The sequence below is a fragment of the Ammodytes marinus genome, assembly GCF_949987685.1.
Source record: "Ammodytes marinus genome assembly, chromosome: 24".
NCBI lineage: Eukaryota > Metazoa > Chordata > Actinopteri > Uranoscopiformes > Ammodytidae > Ammodytes > Ammodytes marinus.
The window spans coordinates 9080644-9101732 of record NC_137228.1 but is presented as its reverse complement, the minus strand read 5'-3'; the positions used below and the strand labels follow the sequence as shown (position 1 = coordinate 9101732).

The 21089-nt window shown below is 41.7% G+C and overlaps 1 protein-coding gene across 18 annotated transcripts in view; it reads left to right on the top strand.

Moving 5' to 3' along the window:
• Window positions 1-21089, top strand: part of mbnl2 (muscleblind-like splicing regulator 2) — a 49885-nt gene that overhangs the window by 11849 nt on the left and 16947 nt on the right. The window lies entirely within an intron of this gene.

The window sequence follows — 21089 nt, the reverse complement described above, 5'->3', positions numbered from 1 at the left end:
TGCAACAACAGCATGTCTTACATCCAATGTGGTGCATTTTCCTATTCCTGAAAAGCAGAGGTAAGTTGTTTAATTTTGGCAAGCTTTCCACACATCTTTCGTGACTTGAAATCTGTCACCATCTTTGGATAGTGTGTAAATCCTCATTACAAGTTGCTCAATGGTCAATTTTTTATTTGACACTGTAGAAACACGCTGCGTTTATGGGGCTATCAGCCGTTTTCTTAGACTAAGCTGAGTTATTGCTTGCACTCAGTCATTAAGTGACATTTTCTTCCCAGCTGCCAGATTTTTTTCTGCGTGCTGTCACGGTGTAATGAGCAAACAGCTGACTCCAATACGGATCGATTTTGTTGTTACACCATGCGAAAGGAGGGCCTGACACGGCGCCTCTGCACATGACATGATTTTGCCTTTTCTTGGAAAAACTCCAACCGGCCATCCCTGACTAGGGAAACTAAATGACCGGAGCACTCAACCTTCGGGCTGGTGTCAGCTTTCATTTAGACTACTCCCAATGACGTTTACTCTACAAATAGTGGCTTTGCGGCAGTCCACCAGCAATTCATGCCTCATCTATTCTGTACCTTAATGTACAGAGTTAATGAAAATACTTTGCCATCAAGATGTCTCAGAAAGGCAGCTATACATCCTACGAGAACTGGATGTGACATTTTTACTGTAACTCCTGTTCTTTGCACTTAAATGAGGCGTCTCGCTTACTCATCATTGCGCTAAAAAGCCTCTATATTAGTTCTCCTGTCTTAAATGGCAATATGGATGCTTGCATCATGACGTCACCTTTCTTGACTTCCAGGCTAAATTGGGGATAAAGGTCTACTACATTGTCCCCGCAAGGAATACTCCACCATAGCGGGCAAAAGGATCATCTTCCTTGTTTCACACAAAGCCTTCTGGACGCTAGTGTGTGCAAGCCTCCTGACAATCACCATGGCAACTTCACAGCTGTTGTCAGCATCATCTGTTACACATACAGAATGCACGTCATCTCTCCCCAGAGATAGAGCTTGGTGGGGATGACCTGATAGATTCTATTGACCCTTCATTAGATCTGTGTTCGAACGCCTAGCCTGGCGGGTTGTGTTGGGCTAGTGGCAGGAAACACACTCTCAAAACCCAGGAGAGCATACTAGTGCATAGTAGTAGTTTCTACATTGGCTTGTTAGGCTAGTAGGCACCCAATTTAGCAGTCTGCTTTGATGCAAGTGTGATGACTGCCAGCTACTACTGAAGAGAGTAATTACGATATAGATGCTTTTGAGGACGTCGTTCTTTTAACAGTGCTTTTCCCTTATAATCAAACAGCAGCATCCTTTGAGAACAGGAATCTTTTTTACATGTACAACGGGCTTCATGGATGTGCCCCTACCACTGTGATTACTATATGTTACTTATGCCATTGTTAATCTTGATATTGTCCTGTTGTCATCGTAGGCTGCTCAGGCTAAGCCCATTAGCTAAAAGCTTAATGCAGCTACATTGTAAAATGTATAGACTGATCTGTCTCTAATTGCAGCCACTATTTTCACTCTCACTCTCTTATCTCTCCTCCCTGTCTCTCGCCATACAAGCCAGACAGAAGGAGAATACAGGATTCTCTGTACTTTTAACTCCAACTCGCCCCCTCGCTCACAAAGACTTTCCTCGTGACGGCTAAGAGAATGAATGCTTTATTATGCATTAAGAAATGCGTTGCGCTCTGCGGCAGGGCTGATTTCCACCCCATTACACCCGTATCATCTTCCTGGGTCGTCTCATCTTGATAGGGTTATCATGCCAGGGTTGTGTGCTGCCAGGCGTGCCTTGGCCACTGATCAGAAGGGCTCCTTTTCTTAAACATGGGAAGGGTACGCCTTAAGAGAGGAGTAGAGTAGAAGGTGTTACTTGTCTAGTAGGCAGGCATGCCAACTCAATGAATTTGACTGTTCTGGTGGTTGATTGGCGAAAACACCCTTGCGAAGACAATGGCTCATTCCTGTTGAACAAGCCGAATCCCCAATTTTGTAGCCCATCGCCAAAATAATACTAACAAGTTTATTATGTATTTTGACTAACATAATTTATAATCGTTATCTAGATAATGTGCTTTGCCAATCATAAAACATAATTACCTTTTTCCCATGATTTACTGGGGCGTTTGGGCAGGACATTATTTAAAAAAAATATTTTTGGATAATGTAAATTATAGGCGTCTGTGACTGTCAAGCTCTTGTGAATCTTCACTTTTTAAAAAGTTTTTAAACACTGTGCAGTTGGGATTAGTCAATAGTTTGCTGTCAATGCTCGTGGCAAGCAATAAAGAGAAGTGCCTCATATATTTTTGCTGGGTATAGATTATGTCTGAGAGCATAATTCAGTTATTGCTCCTGTGTTTGCGCGCTCATCCATCCTTATTGATTAGACCTGGAGAACAACCAGGCCCTTTCAGATTCCTAGTCATGCAGTGAAGTCACCAGACCGCTGACACGTGCAAAGGGAAGGGACGGATGTAGCAGGGGGCTTGGAAGCACTCAAACATTGGCCACTCGCTCAAGTTCCATTCATCTGGAGCCGATGAATGACCCGGGGGAAGACAACAGCAAGCCAAAATACCTGTTTTTGCATTTCTCTGTTAGCGAGCTTTGCATGGGAGGAAGGATGATAAGAAGTCATTTCTGCTATAGGTTTGATCCTGCTTTCTCAATCATAAAGCGTGGGGTGTCCAGCCTCTACTGCACTGCCCTCAGCATTTCTACATTGTAATATATTTAGAGAATTATTTTTTGTCCTCCTGCTTTACACTGTGGGGCTTTAGAGATACTCTCTCTATTCTACATTTGTCGTCTCTCAAAATAGGAGAAGCTGCTGTATGTTTATGTAACTAAAGCTGTTTGGTCAGTATAGCTTACAAATACATTTCCATCTAAAATATGACCTCAACAAGTAATATGACGTTATGGAACTTTCCTACACATTTGCTGTTTGTCTCTGCTTTATCATTTTAATTAGGAATTAGGATTGCATGCAAACTTAAATGCAGACAATTTTGGTGGCCACCATAACACTATGTGGCATTTGAATAACTTGTGTGAAGTCAAATTGTGGATGTTGAAACAGTGTGGTACCATTTGAAAATCACCATTTGTTCATCAAAATACTATCACAGTAAAGCCGTATGTTTATGCTCGCAGAGAATATTGGTATTATAGCCCCACAAACACAGTTCAGGTCTGTGAAGAATAATAACTGATACATAAACATTTAAGCCGCTGTAAAAATCATTTTATACCACAAGTAAGATCAAGCAGACTGTACTCCGAAAGTCTTAATCTATTCCATTAAGAGAAATTAAAATATCATTCATTTTAGGCTGAACACTCTTGGTAACTTTACCATTATTCACTGCAGAAGGTGATAGATAATCAATACAGGCATCGTCACAAATGATGTTTGGCGGTTGAAGCAATTTCCTTGAAGCTCTTTGATACTTGTTGCGCTGTGGCCATGGAAACCAATGGCCACAGCAGTGCTGAAGGGAGGAGGTGGGCAGTGGGAAATGATGAGCAAGAATGCCTAACGTTATTGGAGTGAATGCAATCACACCGGTCACGTGAGGATGTCACATTGGTTGTGTGTCCGACAGTAGCCTTTCGTGGTTGCTTCTCTGACTGTGTTAATGGGTTGTCTGTCCTCCCTCTGCAAAAACTGTTCATTTCAGGATTCTTGTCATTGCACAGATATGACATAACATACTGTATGTAGTAGGAAAAAAGGCGAAAAATAAGAAGCTAATGTAGATATTTTTCAATTCTGCAGAAAAATGTGCTCTATTCACACACACAGAGTATTTTTAGATATTTCTTTACACAGTAGATACGATAGCCTGTTTTCTTTTTTCCAGTCAGATTTTACCAGGTGACCTCCACGCCCAACTGAGCTTGAGAGGTGGGGGTGATAGTGTGTTGCATCCCGGCATGGTCTTGTTTCGTCAAGTTGGGTTTTTAGAAAGAAAGCGTCGAAGCAAGAGAAACAATAGCTGTTCTTCTAAGGTGCTTGTGAATGTTTAGTTGTGTCACAGACTCACCCCGCTCCCCCCCTCTGCGGGTGAGGTGCCCTGGTTTACCTCACTCGGTAAGAACATCTTAATCCGGATTCTGCTTTGTGGGGCGTGGGATAGCTGACACCGGTAAACAAAGACGCACGGGAAAATGTACAAATTCAAATAGTAAAGAGGATAAAAAATGCAGGAAAAAAGTGTATTCAGCTAAAAGAGTTTGGAAAAAAGGCAGTGACAGGTCTAGCCAAGCAGGGAACTACATCAGTTTATTGGATTTTTGCATTTATAACAAAATCACAAAATCAATTGAAAATACACCAACATAACACCCCACCCATCCTCCTGATGCACAATTAAATTACAGCTAAAAAATGTAAACCAATTATCAAAAAAATTATTATCAAGATTAAGTAGGAAAGTGCCTGCGATCTTGAGTTAATCTGTTGCTGTATACCTGTCCAGACAGTGAAACTGAAATGCTAACGGATACCAAAGACAGCTATTTTTCCCTCTGGCCAAACTGTAACTTCCTCCCTCCGGGCTTATTTTTATTTGCTATTTTATTTTATTTTTAGAAGGCCTCAGTGAACTTTATGCCCGTGGCCTCATATCCCCACCCCCCCTTTCTACTCTTGTTTTAAAAGATGGGCTCGGCCGCATTCCTCTGTGTAATCCTCTTGAACTGGGCCACACCCTGGGCAGAGCAAACATGTGGAGGTGGTGGTGGGGGGTGGGGGGTGCAATGCGGGGCGCAGTGGGGAGTTGGTGTTCCCCCGGGTTCATTCACACAAACACAATGAGCCACGGACTTCAGCTTATCGGGCATGCTTTGATGATACCCCGGCCCCGCTTACAGTTCCTTAAACAGGCCCCCTCCAAAGCGGACACATGCGCCGCAACAACTCGCCCGTCTTCCCCAGTGCAAACCATGCCACATTTTGTTTGATCCATGTGATTTGAGCCCCCCTCCACCCCATACGCTCCACAGCCCCATTCTAGTTGATCTGAAGAGATAAGAGGGAGGGAGGGTAGGAGGAAGCCAGATCAGCCCCCTGTTAGAGTCTCATGACCCAGGTCCAGTTTGACAGTTTGCCTATGGGTTCACAGGAAAAATGTACTATATGCCGATAAGAAAAACCACAAAAACGTATTTTTATGTCAAGGAAAGCATTTACACCTACATTAACCTCCATTAGGAATGTATTTTCTTTTTAATTTTTTTCTTTTCAAATTTTCACTTTTCCATTCCCATATTTATTCTTTCCCATTAGGCCTTTCACGTTAAGAGATAACACATGGATAATATCAAGAGTATTGAGGTATCTAAGGACTAGCAGTATTGCAGCACTCTCCCCTGCTGTTGATCAGAGAAGTTGATAAAGTAGGGTCCATGTTGGCTTTTTAATTGGGCCAACGCAGTGACCCACATCTGTATGTCAATGTGTGTGTGTTTGTGTAGGAGGGAGGGGGGAGCCGGGGTAGGGTGTGCTGTGATCCCCACATCTCACTCTGGGTCTTGCTGCAGAGCTGGACAGGGTCAACTTTGGACACTAGTAGGGGAGAACGGGGTAATGTGAGACACTTTTTACATTTGCTTCCCTCTAAGGGAGCTAAAATTATTTATCAGTCAAATGTACACATTTCCCATTAATTCAGGATGTTTTCTAGAAAAGGGCATTAGCAGAATTTTTTCATGACAAAGGGCAGTGAAAATATGATTGTTTAAAAAAAAAGTTGTCTTGTGTCTCAGTTAAACTGAGACAGACCAGAGAAATCAAGGGGGTAAACTGATCCACTCACTTTTTCCACTCTGAAACTACCATAACAACAAATGTTGTAACAGTTAAAATCCTGACAGCTAGCTTGAAAACTCGGACGAGTAACAGAATCATGGGGTTTGGTCAATTAAGAAAAACATTTTCTAAACACTTGAAAGTAACTCTGATCAAATACACCATATAATTCATATTCAATAATTAACATTCAAATGACAGATAGAACCAGTTCGATTAAACACAGTCTGGGGGTCAGAACACAGGACCCTTAAGGGCCACTCACACTACGGCCGCGGCCCCGTGCCCGAGCTCATTTGCATACTAAAGTCTAGAACGTTTGGCTAGTGTGACCATGCCATCCGTATTCCAGCACGGAACAGCCCCTTGGCCACGGCACACTTGGGAGAGGTGTGCCGTGGCCAAAGTACAGATGCTAATGAGATGACACGCGTACAAGCAAGCGTACAGGCGGCGTTCCTGACGTGAATTTATTAAGGATGCATAGTCCATTTACGTCCGCTGCCTTACTAGTCGGCACCAGAATTGCCCACCACTTAGACTTTTAGCTACATAAAATGTGTGTGTAGGCCTAGGTGTGGGCTAATAAAAGAGGGAGAGAGCTAAATAGGTGAGCGCAGAGAGCAAAGCAAAAAGGTTTTCGTGTTTACTCACGTTCGTCAGATGATTTATTTATTTTTCCTCCCGTCAGCTGTCATAATACTGCCTTTACGCATGGCGGTGGAGACGAACCCAAAACAACACCGGGACTCCGCGGCCCGGTGATAAGGAAACAGTAGCCTACACTAAGGTTTAACAAGAAACTTTATAAAGACACTTAAAAAACGATCTCTGCCCATACAAAAAGTTCTGACTTGGATTACTTGATGGAGCGATCAATGTGTATAAAACCATCCGGTACGTATGGTCTGATGACGGGCCGTTTATATTAATAATAAACAGCGTGCTGCACAAATATGAGAATGTCCACCGCGACCTATTACGTAAAGGATACATTTAAAAAAAACAATAGCTTAAGGATTCTCGTTGCTCTAATGTGGAAGTGGAATATATGATGCAAATTTGGCCGGATGAAAATATTCACAAACATTCGTATAGCCTACAAGTAGACTACGCTCCAAATCCTAAACGCGCACGGTGACGTAGGCAAGGTGCAATCGTGCCCAGACCACGAGCAGTGTGACCACGGGCCAGCGGGAGGAGTGGGGAGGGGGGGAATCATGCTGAATCTTCCTGCAGCACGGAACAGTGCACCCTTAGAGCCAGCAAGTGTCTGGGGGTCAGAGCAAAGAACAATCAGAACCAGCTAGAACAGCCTGGGACTCAGAACACAGGACTAGACCCAGCTGTCATTTTCCATCTTTTGAGTCTTCGATTAATATTTTTCTGCATTTGTTTTATTGGGATCATTCATTGAATAAAGACATATTACTTAGAGTCTATTGGTGTTAAAGGTCACTCTCCTGTCCCCCACATACATACGTGCCAAACCATGCCCTTGCTGATACCCCTTCAACCATCAACCCCCACCTCCAGCCCACATTGTTTTGTGTCTTATTCAAACTAGTCTCCTTGCTACCTCAAATATAATGGATTCATTGAAAGAGTGCACAGACACTGTCTCACTTTACCCCAGGGCATTTGTCTCACTTTACCCAACTGCCACAATTTGAGAAAAAACTACCTCTCAGAAAATCAGGCTAATCTTCGGTTATCATCATCACATGGTTTCATATGTTGGTAGTTCATCAACATGTATGATAGAAGTTTTTCTACCTGAATCGATTTGGCACAACAAAAGAAAATTTACTTTTACATGCAAAAAATAAATTTTTGTAGAAAAAAACATGCTTACAACATCACCATGAGGATTGAAAACATATATCTCACATGACCAAAAATGTGTTCCATTGCCTAGATACAGGGCAGGGCTGTACAGTGCTACAGTTTTGATCGCATTTGCTACTGAAATTAATCACGTGCGATGATGAATACAAGTCCACTCGCACTAGTGCTCATGAGGAGAGGCTGTCTTTGAAACACAGAGGGGCGCTGCACAACACTGCTTAGACGGCTCTACATTAACACTGCGGGTAAATGAGTCTTATGCAAGTAAGTTATTGAGTCCACCCTCCACTTTGGCTAGTGAAAGATGTGTGCTCGGGATCTGTGCTCCTGCGGCGATTCTAGCGTCTAATAAACTTCACCAACGGTAATAACCAGAAGGACACGGCTCTCTGCTCTCTTTACATTACCGCAGTTAAGTTAGCGCGTGTGCAAACAGAACATTTCCTGTGCGCCTTCACATTAAAAGCCTGTTGCTAGCCAAACGTGAGTTGACTTTTATTTTGAAGCCGGTAAGAACAGGAAGTTAGCGCTTTACAGCACTGTAGTGCTCTAGCTTGAAAGGCAACTCCTACAGCTGCAGAGAGCACGCCACAGTAGTCTATTTAAACAAAGTTTGAAATAACTTATTTCAAACTTTGTGTAAGTTACACAATAAGTCACTGAAAAACTACTCCCAACATATTCACAACAACCTATTTAATTGATCCTAAATTGTACCAATATGTATACTTATTTATTTAATAGGCTATGTTTAATGTTTTAAAGTTTGGTTTTAATTAACAGAAAGACATTTAAAAAAAATATATATTATTAATAATCTAATATTTATATGTATATACAAAAAATATACAGATATAGATATTATTTTTATATTTTTATGGGGAGAAATAATTCTGAATCAGCAAAAAATTGCAATTGGCAGGTTAGACTCTTGTCTAAATTGCAATCAGTGCACCCCTATTCATTCTTCTATAATTATTACTGCACACACTAGGATATAATATTAATTGAGAATCTCAAATGAGACCAAGATGACAGGCTCAAAGGTAATTAGAGTGAAATGTAAGGGTTAAGGTTATGCAAGTTTTCGATCATACTTTGTGTGCTACCAAATTTATTTTTGTGCTACTGAATTTTTTTGATTGCTAGCACCAGTGCTACCACCTAAAAAAATAAGCGTACAGCCCTGCAGGGGGTGTCTCACATTACCCGATGGCTCACATTCCCCCGTTCTCCCCTACTGTATATTAAGACATAACAAGAAATTAGTGAAATGCAGTTTTACATATTCTTTACAGTAATATTTTTTCACTGTAAAATGTATTCAAGTGTACACATGGATTTAGTTACCGAAAATGGGCATGTAGGACATAGGCATTCAGTGTATTCATTGGGTACTACAGTGCAACTCAGGTCTTATGTAGGGCGATCTACTTGCTCCCTACACCACTTCTCTGCTAATACACAGCCTGTGTTATATCATGTAACAGAGTTCTAATTTTGAACTTGAACCCCAGTTTATCTTCTCTATAAAACAGAAAAAATGTGCGGCACAACTGTTTGACCATGTCGGATTAAGTAGTAGCTGTTTGTTGCCTGCAATAAGAATCAAGAGACTGAGACATTGAAAATCTGCCCATCTGCCCTACCTGGTCTCACTCCACCCACTGTGCTGATAAAGTACAAGATTCTCTGCAGTTTCTTCTGTAAAAAACAACAACAAAAAAGCATACAACAGCTAAAATCAGAACTGTTGAATCAATGGCTTCCTCATATTGGTTGCTTTCAAAGCCAGCTGGAAACGTCCAAAACTGCTGCAGTAGCCGATGCTGTTGTTGTGAGCACCTCTGCAGTAAAGCTGAAGGCCCATACGGCTGGAGGCTTGACCTTTAGTATTGGTCTCATTAATTATTGATACGTACTTTCATCATCACTCACCTAGGACAGACTCTGGTTGTCCTAATCTAATTCCTACAGGGAGTAGCAGTCATTCGCCTTCTTCTGCTAAGACAAATCCTGCTTTACATGTTTTCATTCAAAAAAGTAAATCATGTTAGGAGAATGAATAGCTTAAGCCTATATTATCCTGGAAAGCCCAGAGATGCCGACCACATTATGTTCCTTTTATTCCCAGTATACTGAAGCATATGGTGCTTGCCGTGGCCCATATTAAACGTAGAAATTAATGGTTGCTCGGGAAACGTGTCCTCTGCTCCCAACGTCCTTTTTAATGCTCCTCTGATTATAAAATGGACATATTTACAAAGACGCAGAGCCAGGATGCCACCCGGGCCACCACCTCCAGCTCACACACACACCAACACAGACACATATACACACACCTAGGGAGCTACAAACAGTTAGATAGACAGGCCCAGCTGTCTCCCGGGGGCCAGCCTTTATAATGAGACAGAGATCTTCTTAATTGGCTCCATCTAATGAGGCAACAGAAATGCAATCTTTAGGGGCCCTACACCAGAATGGCTAACTCTCTACATATTTTTATTTATTTATTTATGTATGTATTGTCTTAAATGACTGTCGGTCTGTGTCAAACATTCTGTTTTGAACCAGGCCTAGACATCCCAAGCCCAGGTTGAGAATTGTCAGTAAAGGAGATGCCTTCGCCTCTATGTTGGTTTGTTCACATCAAAAAGTGTGTCAAGTAAATGCACTGGCCGTGACTGACATGGACCCCGCCTTCTGTAAAAGCGTGTTTAAGTGACAATGGAGTGCGCCCTGTGCAAACTCACTCCCTCTCCTAGTAGTGTTCTTGTTCTGACTCATATCCTATTCGGGCTTGATGATTGTTATTCATTGAATCAGAGTGATAAAAAAAATTTATTTAATTTGAATGTGGCCCAAAATGGCTGATAACCCAAAAATAATACTGCAGTTGCAGTCAGTGCCATGAGGTAACTGAATGAAATGTATTTGAGGCCAATCTAGCGTCCCTCTGAAACATCAAACTTATTAGGTTAGTGTGTAGCTGCTCCAAATTGAGGCGGTTTGATGATCAAAGTCTTGGCGTAGTTGTAAATGCCCACTGTGTCAGTGAATGAAAGGCGTACAGCAGTCTCATTAGAAGGAGAGCTTGGTATTTTTGTGAATGTTTTCACATCAATAATACCCGCTGTGATAATTAAGATTTGATACTGGTTCTGAATTATGTTTTATTGATGCCTCTTTTGTTCAGACAAGCACAACACTGTATAGCTAAGTTAGTATAAATTCCTCAAAAACAAGATAACTGTTCTTGATAATGTCTTGTTTTGATGTATTTTTTAGCTTTCCACCACCATTCCTGGCAATAATAATAACGTTGCACATTATATTTATTTTCTGATATCTGTGAATGTGTTGTCGTTGCTACAAAAAATTAGGGTCTAGGCTGTCAAAGCTTTTTTAATATCCTTTGATACTTCAAAACATGCATGGTAATGTGTGCTATTCTAGTAGGGGATAGTTTTTCAATACCCAGGCCAAGCTAGAGAGGTATTATTTCTATCGCACCATTCCCACTTTGCACACACAGGGTGGTCATACCATAAAGGTTAACGTTAGGTCATGGCAGCATATCTGTGTGTGTGTGTGTGTGTGTGTGTGTGTGTGTGTGTGTGTGTGTGTGTGTTTGAGCCGACAGGGTGTTAGGGGTAAGGTGGGGTGGGGGGTCGGGGGGGCACTAAAAGTTCACGGACGAAAGTGAGATGGCCATTTTCACACCCTGCGGATGCCTGCACCAGTGACCCGCAGCGACAGGTGGAGGACACTAATTGGCAGCGCACACACCGTCACAGAGCAGGGCGGACCCATGGTGGGCTCAGGGAACCACCATGATAAAAGAGAGGCAAGTGGTGCTGGTAGGGGGCATAAATTGGCACCACATTTCCTGTTGCAAGCCATTAAAACATCTGCGGTAGGAACAAAGCTAGGTTTTAATGACTGGCACAAAGGCACCACAGCGCTGGTAGCAATTTTTCTTGGTTTCTTTTTATTGACCAAAAAAGGCACTCCATGGTTGATAAACAAACATCTTCTCTTATCTCATCCTACTTTGCTATGCCCTGGCTCTCACTCGGATTCTTTTCGACTCATTTTTAGGCTCACGTCAGAGGGAAAACAAGGACAAATAGCAGGGAGTCTTACGTTTGATTCCAGGTTTCTTAAAAAAGAAAAAAAACTTGGTGATATATTTTTTTTTATGATTACATGTTGGGAATATGTTTTGTAAACTAATTGCATGGCTCTGCAAGTGTCAACAAATCCCCCTCCCCTTCAACTGTAAATAGTGCACCTTTAGATAAAACGCAACACAATGCAATTTAAAGGCAGTTTGAATCAATTTCTCATATTTGACCAAATGGCACTTTTTACAATAACCAACCAAGCAAGTGTATAGCACTCATTCAACGCTATCTTTACCTCAGCGTTCTGAGCCTTACAAGGGGCTGTTTGCATCACCTCGTAGTGGGTTTTGGGAGTCTTCTGAGCCCACGGGACAGAGAGTGCATCCTCAGAGGCCCCATCATCACAACCAACAAACAACATTCACATCCAGGCCATGCTGCGCCTTATTCCCCTTGGATTGAATATCATGGATATGAAAATACACAAGCCCTTATTTGAATACCGTAGACATTGGGAACATTTTTGTCTTCCCAGTTATTTGCAATATCCAGTTTATTGTGCTTGTAATACCGATATCTACTCACTTCTACTTGATTTCTACTACAAGAAACCATCCCACTAGGACTAATGTAATGTATTTTCATTTCTGATCATTCATAGACTTCAATTTGAGTGATAGCAAGTCAGAAGCAAGCAGTCACTATAATATTTCTGCAGGGATATGAGGCATAATATCCTGAATATGATTGAATACACAATGGAGTAACTAGGTTGTCCAGTTTCTCTGTAGTTGGAATTTCAAACCTATACCCCTTGACTTTTTATTTTTTTTGTAAAGCAACCAAAGCTTTAATCTCCAAACTGGAGAGTAAGCAGAGCAGCCGTACAGTTTCCCCGTGCCCCCTATCTGCTGAGTGTGTTGGAAAGAGGCTTTGATGAATAGATCTCTTCTCTCCCTTCCATCTCATTATCCTCCTTTATCTGTTTTATGGATTTACACAACTCCTCAACACGCTCCGACACACACTCAATAGTGTCAGCGGGAAAAAAAGAAGTGGGCTAGCATGTTTTTTTTTTTCATGTCTTTCTAGCATTGTTTGTGTCATTTTTTCTCATTATCATTTGTGGTTGGTAAGATGTTATTTTTAGAATGACGCAGGGCGGCGGTGACAGCTTTTAATCACTAGAGAGTGATTGAAATTGAGGTATCTGCTCACAAATTGGAAATTAGGAAATTAAAATATAAGGCCTACTGGCTTTCTGCTGTTTCCTCTCAGGGCCGTGGCACAGTTCTTTTTCAAACTAGGGCGTCAACACCATGTAACCTAATTCTGTGATTTTTTTACTGGCAGCCTGGCTAGTTTTGAGTTCCAGTCAGCTACAGGACTGCTGTCATATCGATACATAGCTGACGAGAGCTATCTTCTCAGCATATAGGGATGTGATTTATTGATGGAAAACGCAGGTTAGAAACGCAAGTGAGTGAGCACATGAGTATTTATGTGTCTACCTGTCATCTACATGCCCTGTTTGTGTGTGTGTGTGTGTGTGTGTGTGTGTGTGTGTGTGTGTGTGTGTGTGTGTGTGTGTGTGTATGTGTGTGTGCAGATTAGAGGAGCTCTAGAGGGTGGGTTTCATGTCTCAGCAGGTCACAGATGATCAGATTAACTCAAGCAGGGCTCCGGCCTTCTGCTGGATTAGGACGAGAAGCTGCAGGTGTCACACAACGTCACCACGGCTACCGCACTTTGACAATCAGTCAGTTTGCAGCGTGGGCAGATACCACGGCCCGAAAGCTATCACATCGAAAGCTGATAACCTTAATTTGCATCTGGCACTTAAATTGCCTGTGCCTGTTTTCCTCTACCGCACACAACTACATAAAAGCTGCTTTTGTTTAAATCCTTCAACTGCCGTGACCTATGAACAAAAAAACACTTTAATAAACTTGCAAGTAGCTATATATCGCGGCTGATTCATTGCAGACATTTTTTTATAATCACAACAAGAGTTGAATGACTGGCTTTTTACAGTGGCCTCTAAGTTGATTGCAGTGGACTGAGGCAATTTCTAAAACTTGGGTTTCTTTTTTTTCACACGTATCAGCCATGTACTCTGTATCAATGCAATTTCACTGCAAAGAAAATGCACTTCCTTTACAAAGGTGTGACATTTTTCGAATGCCCTTTTAAATACTTAGAGAGGGGTTATGTGACTAATAAGCACTTTCTGGCTTTAGTTATTAACCCACACAGCTAATGTTACAGTACATCAATGTGTGAGTATATCTATATGTGACTTAATCATAAATGTTCTTTATTAAAAGAACCTTAAAATGCCAGAAATTCCATTATAAACTTCTTACTTTTGCCAGTATGGCCTGACGTTGGCATTAAAAGGGTATTCAAATTCTTACATTTAACTTGGAGATCCTTGGGGGTACCATGCAACAAACAGTAGCATGTGATTTTCAGCTGATGCACAACACTTACCGCATGAGACTTTCAAAGAATGCAAGCCAAAGGAAAGACTGACTAAATGTTAAAATGTTGTCACTCCAAATAAGATAAATGGACACACTCCAGTTCCTTAAGACGCTTTGGTGCGGGCACAGGTTCAGCACGTACAACAGCCTTTTTTACATTCTTAATCTCACCTTTATCCCTAAGGTATCTCCCCCTATCTGCGTTTATGTTTACCTACAGCAGCTCTCCTCTCTCCCTGAGTAATCTACGGCATGTCAGCAACACTACTACTCCTCCATCTGTGGGATTACAGCTGGTCAAACAAAGGCACTTAATTACTGCTGAGGCAACATAGTCTAGTGTGTGTGTGTGTGTGTGTGTGTGTGTGTGTGTGTGTGTGTGTGCATCGATGCGTGCGAAAACAGACTGTTCTTATATAGCCTAGGAATTTTACTTGTTTGCATTCACTCACAGTATCACTAATGTAACTTTAGTCTAATAGACCAGTAAAATAGAAGTGATCGCAACAACTGCCTGCCGCACCTCTGCATTTTAAAAATGTAAACCACTTGTTCTTCTTACCCACTGTTTACCATTGATCTGTGCTCTCCATTACCAGCCCAAATGTAAGCGAAAAGCCTTTGGCTATCATTTCATAATGGATTTTCTGTGTTTCCCGGTGTGTCCAGAGCCTAGCCACTTCAAAAACAGATCCATTAGTCCAAACGGATCCATTAAAACCCCCAAAAACAAAACAGGATCCTTAAGAGGGAGCATTCAACATCTTAAGGGATGAAGGGAAGCCCTGTCCATGTGCAGCCAGTACCTTGCCACTCTACCTGGCACTAGGATCACTGGCTCTGCTTTTAGCTTTGGGACCACTGTAGTGTCTTATAGCTCGGGGGCTTTCACACTAACTTCCCTTTTGAACTGTTCTAGGCTGACCCACAACCAGCTGCTTAGTGCCACTGGAAATAACACTATTTCTAAGGAAACTGAGACCTCTTTTTATTTATTCATCAACGCCCTATAAAAAAAGGAAAATTTGGACTTCAAATTAAAATGTTACGATACGAGTGAAAGACTAGGGATGACGTGGTCGAGTATGCCGTGTATATTTCTGACAGCATCGACTGTAAATGCCACAAAGGAACGAGAGAGATATTCGGAAATATGGAGAGACAAGCAGAAAGAGCAAGTGCCTGTCCAACCCCCCACCCCCTCTCTCCTTTGCTGGTCAGTGGGAGGATACAACAGGTTCTTCTGCTATGCTCTAAGGGGATTACACATATCACAGGCTTCATGTCAGAAAAATTTGTGTCAGTATCTCACGGCGGCCCTCCTCGCGCTAAGAAGGACAATCGGATAAACACTGGTAAGAAGACTTTGTTTTGGTTGCAGCAGCCATCTAACATTATACTGTACCAGCCAAATCCCCATAAACAATCCACGAGCACTTGTCAATTTGAATATTTTACTGTTAGTCTTTAGCCTTCTGGGAATACACAGTTTTAATGGTGCATTCATCCGCCCCCTCTTGTGCTGTTGACCCTACATTTTTTAAGCCGGTTTCCCCCCCAACCTATTCAGTTCCGTCTCCATTTTACTGAATCCTATTCTGCCAATACTGCCAATCACGATGCTATTGATCACGTCACACAGCGCTGCGCTAGCATTAGAAAATACATTACGAAGGCTCGGATACGTAAAGCTACCAAGATAGAGGAAAAAAGAGAGCTTGTTGAAAAAAAAATGCTTGTACACACATCCAAGATTCCCAAGATTTGGCACTATACACATTTTCATCAAAATTGTTCTTCCCAGTTTGTGTTTTGCCATGGGAAATGAAAGTATTGCTCATTACAAGCGTAGCCATCTAAGGCAAACAACAGGGGTTGAAATCTAAAGGCGTGTTTCAAGTCGCCTTTACGAGAACATTTACAGCTCTTCTGTTTGGGTATATATAGGCAGCCACTCTCTGTCTCCGGCAAGGCTTTGCGAGTATAGAGTGCCCATTGAGGGCAAAAATGCAAATGTTACAGTGGTGAACGGAGGGGGCCCACAGCTGAAGCGCTATTCTGCCCCCTCAGGGGTGGAATACTGGCCCTCTGTGTCTGTGCCACCCACAGACACACAACAGTCATCACTCGCACCATTCAGGAGGTGGGGGGGTCGGAGGAAAGATGTCAGGGGGATGCTAATGCCAGTTATACAAGGACCATTTGGGCCAGTGTTCCCCCTGTAAATAGATTATATTCTGGGCGGCTAATTATGGTCCTCACTCAGACTCAGGACCAGTTCCTTGAGGGGTCCTAGTAATAACTGCTCCTGGTTGAATGTACTGACTCTCTCACTGTAATGGCAGCAGTCGTATTTTATCATAGGAACAGGCAAGACAAATGTGTTTTGATTTTACGTTCTGTCACCTTTTCCTTGCTCTTAAGGGAAATAAATCTCAGCTTCCTTGCATACAGCTGTGTCAAGAGATTTACTCCGTGTCAGTCTGGGTCTGGTTGATATAATAAACTTACTCATTCTCCAAAATGTCATCTGCTGACAGTGGAAAGACATATCCAGATATTGAAAACATTATTGGAGGCGACCAGATATTACAGCAAGGAAGTGGATGACAGTTAGTTCAAAATGTACATGGCGAGAGCAGAGGATTCATGTTTTTGTTTGTTAACTGGTGGCCAGAGTTGGAGTAGCAGCACCATTGTCACTCTGTCAATGTGATAGAGGGATTTATTTTCTCTGCTTTGTGTTCTTATGCCAGTATGTCTTGTTTTCCCTCTTCCTTTGCTAAAGGTTTGTCAACTAAACATTGTGCGCCTGTGTCTAATCTGACCATCAGCCTAGAATGCAAAGATTTTCAATTTACGATGATGATACAAATTAGTAACAGCACATTTCAACTTGATAAATTACTGAAACAATTATGTAAATTGATGAATAATTTTGTGTTGATCTACCGCCAACAATAATGGACTAACCGGAATTAAGCGTATGGTCTTATCCAATTGACTAAAAGAGGGAGAATAAGGTTACATTCACACACAAGCCAATATACAAGTCAAAAATTATAGCCTTCGGGAAGTGTCAAATGGAACTTTGTAAATTTGCACCTTTGGCTTTTTTATAGAAACAATTGATTTTGTTAAACGAATAACGCTTCCGGCTAGAATGCATTACCAGAAACAATTGAGTACAAGAACTTAAAACAATTAGGAGAAGTGCAAAAGTAGTGTAATCCTCTTCATTTTACGAAATTAGCTGCAATTATCCTCTTCTCCCTTGATAAGTCTAATATGGAACCCATCTGAGTGACTGTTGGAAACATAGCAAGCAATATGTGCAATCACGTTGGCGACGGCTGTAGGGATTTGAAGAACGTGCCAGCGGTAATATCGCTTGCAAAGAGGATCTATTTCAAGGGGGAAAAAACACAGATAATTTATCTTTGATCCTTACTTTATTGTTGTTGGAGACAATTATCCAATCAGAATCAAAGCAGCTATTAGTGTAGTGTGTCCCCAAAGCATGGATCACAGCATGTCATACACACAGGGGAAGACTGCACAGCCTACAATGAGAGGTTTGCCATGCGAGGAGCGACCCTGCTGAAAGGTATAATTTCACGGTGTAGCTATGGCTACACACACCGTCGGCTCCCAATTTCAAAGATCCTTTTCATAGACGGCCGCTCGGATGGCAATGCCCGCGGTGAATGGATTTCTGCTTTCGGCACCGAGTGTGGGTGGCTTGGACAGGAGGCACAGTGTGTGTGTGTGTGTGTGTCTTTGTGTGAGTGGGTGTGTTTGTGTGTCTGCGTGTGTCTGCACCCCTTCCCTCTTCAAAAAGATAAGCAGATAACGGCACAACATTGTCATCAGCCACGGCACGCACACACTGTCTTTTTAGCAGCGTCATTGTCTCGTCGGCGGACCAACCTCGTGATGCAGTGCTGCCTCTCGTCAAAAAGCTTACATCATCTTATGTGCTTTGAATTCCTAAAGCGTGGCAAACTGCAGCCTTCATTGATGATCACTAGTATTAATCGCACACTCCAAAATGTACTGTAATTGCAATATGTACTTCTACGCACATCTTTCAATTGGCCTTATCATGTTTAATTTAAGAATTACTTGTACTATAAAGCAGATTTCATGCAGCATAATATGGATGTGTGTGTTTTGCAGTGTGCGTTCCTATCAACATTGTTTCTTGATGACAGTGTGTATTGTCCGTAGGATGAGCACAGGATAAAGCTGACCTCATATCTCCAGTCTGAATGCAGCTGAAATTCTTCAAAATGAACTGATGACTCTTTTTTTTGTGTTTACGTTTTGACAACCCCCTGAAAGGATATCAGCCATTTTCATGTCCTTTAATCATATTAATAGCAAATCAATATCCTCTTCTTCACTATTACATTGAGGCTTCTGGGAATCTAAGAAAGTAAAACTATTGGAAAGTGAGTGACACTTTAAACGTTTAAAGTAAGGCTATGTTCACAGGCACACTGGCATTACTTTAGTGCAAGTGTACAGTACAAGTAGTGAAGTGAAGCATACTCCTCCTATACTTAACCTTTTAAAGAGAGTTGGATAGCAAGTTATTAAATGGCGCCCATTCATTCCAATGAACGCTGGGAGTCTGGTAATAACATACCCCTACCAATGCAGATCCTTTTGTTGCTTTAACGCAGAACTATTTCAGTCCCAAACTCCTATTAACTTTTGACTCATTATTGTAATTTTTCTCTTCCATACTTGAATGTTTGGCATCCAGACCAACAAAAACTAATTTGTCATCAGTCCTGTCTTCAAAAGCAATGGAGATACATAGATATGCTTCTAGACCGATCTAGTTCTTCTTCTTCTTTTTCTCGAACGCATTACCTTTTAAGGTAATCCAATTTAATGCAAACAAAGCGAATGGTTGTATAATTGAATGCTTCACTGAATTCTCCCGCCGTGTTTAAATAGTCTTGGAAATTCCATTATCCATGACAGCCCCTGCAAAGGTACTCAATTTATTAGCTCTTTCCACCTCCGAACTAGAATGAAAAATAAAGACAGAAGACAAATCATACGTAAGTTATGCAAAAAACAGGCACAGTACAGTGGTAGATCAAGAATGTGTCAGCGAGGAAAAAAAGGCCCTTGAATAAAGTTTGGCCGGATGAAAGGGGAAGGTTTTTACAGGTCCAAAGCCTGCAGTTAACTTAGTGCGACATGGTTATTATGAAACCCTTCATACCCAATCATAGGTACCACCATTTACCTCATCACTTTAAATGGAGAAGCAATCACAACAAAAAAACAAGATTCCCTCACAGGCTATAGATGATCTGAATATTGAGTGAGAGGGCAGTCATGGCTTGATTCTGTCCACGTAAACAGACAAAGTGAGCGCTGTGTGTGTGTGTGTTTGTGTTTGAATGTGTTGTGTGCAACGGGTTTTGATTTCAAGCCCGTCTGTGATCTCTGTAGGGCGCAGTGTGATGCTGTGCTTCCCCGCGGACTTAGATTTGGGATGCCCTCCAGAACTCAGCTTCAGCACCAGCTCCCTCTCTTCTCTCTCTTCTCTCTCTTTCTCACTCACACACACACACACACACACACACACACACACACACACACACACACACACACACACACAGAGGCAAGTCACACCCGCCCACACAGTTTCTCCTGCACACACACCTATTCCCAGTGGCGGTGGTGGTGCATACTGCAAGGCTCCAATTAGTTTTGACACCTAGGAGGTTTTTTGGTCCCGAGGTTCAGCGCTTACATTATTCTTCTGGTCTGCATAAGGGGCTTACAGAACTGTGTATGTGTTCATCTTGGTGCATATATTCCTGCGCTGGTGTGTGTGTGTGTGTGTGTGGGGGCGATGCTTGTTGTGATCGTGTGATTTTAGTATGCATATGTGTGGGCCGGTGTGATTTTGTCCATGTGGCCTCTCTTGAATGTCAAACCTGTTTTTCTGACACCTACATGAAAAAAAAACTACCCCAATTTTTATTTTACTCTGTTTATTAATGAGAAAACGAAATTACAAAGAGACCTAGAGTATATACTAGAGACCTCATATCCTTTTGTGAAAGCTTCAAAATCAGTTGAAAAGAAAAAGTTATTTGTTACAGTAGCGACAACTGTGTTTGACGCACTTGGGTGTCTTTGATATCTGTCAGGAAGAAGACGATAGCCAGGTTTTCATTAGTTTTTTTTTCTTTGACAGAACCTGAAGATTATTGGTTGTTTACTCTGGGAGACAGGCTCATACCTAGAGCTGTGCTTGATTAAAAAGTTCCTCTCTGTTTGCCTGTCCAGCTAATGTAGTAAAACAAAGGTCTTTGTGCGGCTATATAGAGACAACCAGGTTTAGTAGCTAGTACCTCAAATCCCAAAAGCCTGTCGTGAGCGACACACTGGGCTCCATATCGTGCTTTTATTTCTTTGCATCTTGGCCCATGGGATGTGTCCCAGTTACATTATGTGCTGTACTAAAGAGTAGTATAAGAATAATAATGTATTATTTGAGTGCAGGAGTGTTTGACAACAAGACAACGAGATCCATTTAGAATAACATTTAAAAACACAGTTGAAAAAGGAAAATAGAAGCAGTTCAAATAAAATACAAATAGACAAAAAAAGAATGGACCCAAAATATAGTTACAGTGCACTGCGTGCAGTAATACTGATCTTTAGCTACACAGTCTGTGTTTGGTTCTTACAATTTGTAATACTAGCTGATTGCTATCTATTTAATAAGAAGTTAGTTATTTCA